The 6,430-nt window shown below is 37.3% G+C and overlaps 1 long non-coding RNA gene across 1 annotated transcript in view; it reads right to left on the minus strand.

Moving 5' to 3' along the window:
- Nucleotides 1-6,134, minus strand: part of LOC103460886 (uncharacterized) — a 17,983-nt gene extending 11,849 nt beyond the window's left edge. The window contains exons 1-2 of the long non-coding RNA XR_533011.1: nt 6,040-6,134; nt 3,602-3,702 (exon numbers count right to left, since the gene is read on the minus strand). This is a non-coding gene — a long non-coding RNA (uncharacterized LOC103460886). The remainder of the gene's footprint in view (nt 1-3,601; nt 3,703-6,039) is intronic.
- Between the last annotated feature and the right edge of the window lie 296 nt (nt 6,135-6,430).

Raw genomic sequence — 6,430 nt, forward strand, 5'->3', positions numbered from 1 at the left:
ACCCCACTGAGGGAAAAAGGGTGCAAGAAAATGGATGGATGGATGGATATCCAGAAGGTTTTTTCTAATGCCAGTCTTCCAGTGAGAACCTTCTCCTACAGATTTGTGTGATAACTATGTAATGTACACATGCACAAATTTCTAATCTCTATTTTTTGCTTATTTTAATTAAACGCAGTTCTTTAAATGTCCTGTGAGTAAATATATATTTGCCCATTTATCCATAACAACCAGAACTTTCAATATCTAGCAAGTTATTTCGCAATTTATCATCTATTAAATGATCGCCCCTCAGATTAATTTCACTCCCTGATGAGACGGGAGTGGAATTACTGTAATAACCTGATATTGGCTGGAAAGCACAACGTCTCCGCTTTCAGAAACCGTTGGAGTTTTTCAGATAGCGCAACGTGTGGTGGAGTTGGGGTACTGCACATGTGACTGGATTGCCGGCTCTCCGTTCGGGTAACATGTTGCTGAAGATTTAACCAATTTTCTCCATATTCTGTCCTCGTCTAAAAACCAGGATTTATATTTTCTGCACATCAATACAATAAAAAATGAAAAAGTTAGTTAAAAAAGAAAATTATGGGCAACCCTGACCATCCTCTTCATGAGACTGTCTTGGGAAAACAGTGTCTTCAGTCAGAGGCTTCTTCAGATTCGCTGTAATATAGACTGCTCCAAGAGATCTTTCCTGCCAACAACCATCAATATAGCCGCCACTGTCTTAACTATATGAGTTACAACAACATTTTGTTTCCCTTTGGGATCAATAAAATACATTTGAATCTAATTGAATAGCCACCTGCCAGTTGTGGTCTGTCTAGACGCTGTTCCACCCCAGATGGGGTGGGATTTTATCTGGCACCAACATGTTAGCAGAAGACTCTATAAGCATTAAGTTGTGAGGTGGGCCCTCTACTGCTCAGACTTGTTTGTCCAGAAAATGCCACAGATGCTCACTTGGAAAGAGATTTGGGAAATCTGGGGGCCAAGTAGGCAGCTAAAACTCAGCTCCCCAAACTGTTTCCTTAACCAGCTTTTGCCTCTTGGCAGGAGCCATTATTTTGCTCAAAGGGGCCAAAGCCATCTAGGAATAACACCAAAAGCTGTACATTATCTGCAGTGATGCTTAAGAAGGCAGTACAAATGCCACAATGCCTCTGCTGGGGGTAAAAGGTCAAACCAGGCTGTAGTTACCTGCCTGTTGTTGGAGGTAATCAGCAGGGGCAGTTACTGGTCTGCGTAAAAATGCAGTGCACTATTTATTTTGACACTTTTCTCTCAGAGCCAGCAATAACTTCCTCTTCAGTTTGAGCTACTGTGGCCTCACAGGCCCAGACGTCTGGCTTTTACCAGGCTAGCATGCATAGCTTTCACTTTAAAACACGAGAATTGATGATAATCCCAAAGATAAACTGTAAAAACACCAAAACAGAAGAACATGGTCAGCAATATTCAAGAAGAAAAAAAGATGACTTGGAACATGAAATCTTAAACCAGTTTTTCATTGGTAATGGGGCTTGACCAACTAGTAAACTATTAGACTCAGGGCCAGCCCAAACCTCTCTGGGGCCCTGAGCATACTTTCATTTGAGCCCCCCTTGTCCCAACATGTCAGCACCAGATGCTTCATCATTCCTCAGCTACTCTACTGCTAGCTATCTGACATACCGGCTATCTAGCTATGTTATTACGGCTGTTAATTTTAACCTTACAGGAGAAGCAAACAAAAAATTATAATTTGGATTTTGAAATTTGGTATTTTGACTATTTGAAAGTAACGTCAACAGAAAAACATTGAATTTATARTAAACAAGTTGATATTTAATATCGTATATTTCCCCAACACAGGCAATACAAAACAGCAGGAAGAGATGAGTTTAATCTATTTTTTGTGCATTACTCAGTGTTATCAAAACAACAATAATGCTAGTCTAGTTGTCTTGGGGCCCCTTGGTGTTGTGGGCAGCAGCCGCTTAGCTCGCCTATGCCTTGGGCCGGTTCTGATTAGACTGGTCATTTCTAGGTAATTATTTTACCTGGCAGGTCCAAACTCTTCTAAAAGTGCTGTGTGCCAACATCTGGGAACACGGTTCAAATTGCATTCGCTGGATCTGACAGAGCCTCTTCCTGAATGTTAGTTTCCCTCTTCAGCTCATCCCACAGAGCCAGAGAGAGGCTGACCAGAGCCACCTGGGCAGCCTGCTGCGTGACGAGGCAGAGCCGCCTGGAGCAACAGGTGGACGAGCTGATTTTAACTGTACCCTACATCGAGGGTAATCACTTTAAAGTAAGTTTAGTTCATAACGTCTCAAAGCTCACAGCTGTGGTTAGCTTAGATTTATTGATGCTGTTCCTAGCTGCAGCTGTCCAAGGTGAGGGTGTGACCAATTACAAAGCAGCACAGTGTTTGGGGAAAAGCCAGGGAGGATTTTGTGCACCTTTTTAGGCCGAGTTGCCAAAGTGACATGAGATCAGAAACTGCTCTGAAGAGGCCAGGATAGTGCTTTGATTTTCCAGTTGGACACAGGTACATTGGTTTCTTTTACTTTTGCAACTTTGGAGTTTTGTGGTTATTTTTAGCAACTTATTTGCAATCAAATAGCAAATTAAGAGCTTACATATGGGCTACATGTGCGTTCATGTACAGTTTTCTTTTTATTTAATCTGACAGACTTCGACTCCTGTCTAAGTTAATAGGTAATAAAGCCTGCCTCTGGCTCCAAACTCTTCCGTGTTGAGCTTCTATATCATTACAGTGACTCTTCAAAGTCAGTTTTACTTTATCATGTTGAACTTGGCTTCAGAAAATCTAAAGTTATGCAAAATGTGGTTGTTTGTTAAAAAAGATGCTGGTTTTTATTGGAATACACGTTGATACAAATGTCTGTTTAAACATAATCCATTTAACTTTTCCTCAGGATAAATGCAGATGTTGTCATTGCATAGATATGCATGGAGTTATAAAACTACATTTCTTGTGGAAATGTCCACATAAATGAAAATAAGTCCAACCAGTAATCCTTTGTCTGTACAGTAAAATCCACAGGCTGTCACAGCATTTCAGGAGGCTTAAATGACAGGCAGTCTGGTCTGTAATGAGCGAGCATATGGGTGGACATGCGTCACTGAACATGATGCGATCGGCGATATTAAACTTTGTCAATAGACATGATCAAATTGTCTGCAAACTGACAGACTCATTTATCATGCAGCAGCAAGTTACTACCTGTCTGCTGTTAAAAGATTAAAAGAAAAAACATTTTAAATACAAAACAGTTTTTTTGATTATCAACACATTTAAACTCTTGAGGCTGATCAATGTACAATAAATCTATTTTATAGATTCTTCATTTTTTCAGGATCACATTTTCAACCCAATTCAAACCTGCTTTTATCTTGTGTGCATTTATGCAAAGTAGTAGTTTGGTTTTTAAAAATTTATTAGTAGTATTATCATTACTTATGCATTGTTGCCAGCATAACTCTGTTGTTTTGTCTGATTCCTCTAGCAAAGCAACCAGAGATAAGTTTAGACATTTTTTAGTTGTTATTAGACTTTGAAGGCTTGTAAAAAAACATGCATCATTAATACCTTTCTTGATGAGTAATGGCTGCTCCGATGGGCCTCATGCAGAAATTTCTACTGGTTTTAACCCGACCCATCCTCCTTTGCATCCAAACTGCTGATGAATCCTGTAAGTCAAATGGTCATTGGACAACAATCAGGACACAGTTTTCCAGTTTTCACAGGTACTTATTTATGCCACGTTAAATGAAAATACCAAAAACTTTCTAATAAAATGCAGGTTTAAGAAAAAGAAGCAGCTTTGCAGTGTTGTGTTGACACGGTTGCCTTGACAAAGAAAGACATCGTTTTGTTATTCAACATGCTAGTTTAATAAAAATCAATGGCTTCTTGGTAAGYAACATATTTTTTAATGTCCTTAAGTTGCTAAGGACATTAAAAAACAAAAAAAGTCACTAGATGATATTTAGATTGTCTACATGTAATTGTAGTCGAAGCACACAGAGACAAGTTGGTCTCTTCCAATTTAAATGGACAGCTGGGATCTTTTTCAGTGAACGAACATGTGATTTTACTCTGGACAGAAATTTAAAACAGTTTTAAATTCATGAAAACTTTGTGAAAAAGTGAAAAACAATAATATATAGTATAGTAAGTGGTGGACTTTCAATTTTCAATCAATCAAATTTTATTTGTTCAGCAGCTTTCCGCATTTCAAAGTGTTTCATAAAAACACAAAAGTACAAAGTAACAGATTCTTTAAAAAACCGTGTATGATTTGCAAAATGTTTACTCTTCCACAAAAATGATTCTCGGTTTTCCCTAAAAATTCTGGTAGAATTTTTTTTTTGTTCTCAAAAACATCAATTATCTGTTTTAAATTGCTAAAATGTGTCACTGCTCACCAAATTCACTCGTGATCAATGAGATCATTGGGTTAATGACACTTCTCTGTACGAAATACAGCAGCAGCAAGACCACAATATGCAAAACCTTAAATGTAAAAATAATTAGTCATAATACTAATTTCTTCCACTTAAATGAAATTGTCTGCCACCAAGTAATCAGTTTGTGGTGTGGAGAGATTACCTCTTAACCCAAACCAGGTGATGCACAGCTCCAAATAAACAATACTTATCAAATAATTTACTTACTCTCCTCATTTCCTAATTAGGGATGTTTACTTTGGCAATAATCATTTTCAATTTCACGCCATTTTAACTTGAAGTTAATTAAAACAAGGTTGTTCATTAGCATGGTTCCAGACCCCAGCCACTGCACCTGCACTGTAATGCAATGCAAATAGTTGGCAGGAGAAAACATAAGTGCTTTTTACATTTATGCTCAAGGAAGTCTCCAATGAAATGATCAGAACACAAAAACAATCCATTAACACAAAACACACAAATGTCCCCACAGATGGACACATATGCAGTCATTAAATGTTCAGAATGAAGCAGGCTGCACATTGAGACCTTCCCCCATCAAAGACATGTCAATTTCTAAGGCGTCAGAGCATAAAATGCTCATTTCTACGCTCTAATATTTCCAGACTCACCATTGCCCTGGTGTAATAGGAGCCAGACACAGGAACATTCAGGACCTTATCAACATTTTAAATGAAATACTCTCCAGAGGGCTGTGCTTGTCCCATAAAAAAAATAACCCAATTAAAAGAGGCTTGACAAATGACCTTTCTGAAGGTAAAAATAATGAGCAGAATAGTGGCTTGTAAATAATACTGCAAAGAAACACGAAACCTAGAGGCTCTATGACAGCGTGGGGGTGAACTCGACTGTCGATGCTTAGTGACAGAAAAACCACAAAATCTGGAAAAAAAAAAGGTTCTGCATCAAAACCCCAATTTTAGTTATAATCAGACTTTTACATCCTGTCATTATGAGCATAAATATCATATTCTAATGATTTATGTGAGTTTTTTTCACTGTGAATGGGTTCAAAACATTACACTGTAAAACATTTGATGCTGGCTTAACTTGAAAATGAAAGTCCACCTGCTGCCTTGAAAATGCAATTTAAGTCAACATGAAAATTATTTTGGTTTTAACTCAGAAATTAAAGTTCATGAAGTTGATTTAACAACAAGAGACACGTTTTCTAAACATTGTTTTTAAGTTCTTTAATGTTGAGTTGTGAGTTTTAACTTAATGCTGCAATTTAAACCAAATAATTATTACACAATATGCAAGAAAAACCTGCCCTCACTTCTATATTATCAAGTTTAGAATAATGCCTCTACGTCAACCTGTAAGATCTGTGCTGGAAACCCACCAATTTTAATAACCTGTAGAATTTTTTTCAGAAGATAGAAGTGATTAAAATTATAGCATCAAAGTTTCAATCATCTGACCTAACTCTGATCAAAATAAAAAACAACCAAAGACTCAAGCCCACCATAAATTGGCAGTCAGGTTCATCGTTGTTGCTGTTCACAGTGAAGCAAATGAGTTTAACAAGTTTTACTGCAAAAAGAGACAATTTACCTGTTTTTCTACGGTGATGAAAGACTCAGGAAACGCGACCCAGAAACAAATAAAGCTGACTAGCTTTTGTGGTGTTGACCTCGAGTGTATTTTATTACACGCGTTTCTCACCTAGAGAAAATAAAAATAAGCAGAAATGAAAATGAAAATGGCATTGCTATGGAAGATGAGTGTGTGTGAAGTCCTAGCCAAAACTGCATGAATTTGGCAGCGGAGTCATAAATATTCGCTGCACAAAACAGTCATAGCAAATTTTTAAAAAAGGTTGTTTCTTTTTTTCAATAAAAATTTAAAAAAAAAAACAAATCTTACTGCTTGCCTAAAAAAAATAATCCCATAATCCAAAGATACGCTTTAGAATCATAATCTCTTTCTTTACAAGCAAAGCCAA

This window comes from Poecilia reticulata, linkage group LG2 (genome assembly GCF_000633615.1).
Source record: "Poecilia reticulata strain Guanapo linkage group LG2, Guppy_female_1.0+MT, whole genome shotgun sequence".
NCBI classification, from domain to species: Eukaryota; Metazoa; Chordata; class Actinopteri; order Cyprinodontiformes; family Poeciliidae; genus Poecilia; species Poecilia reticulata.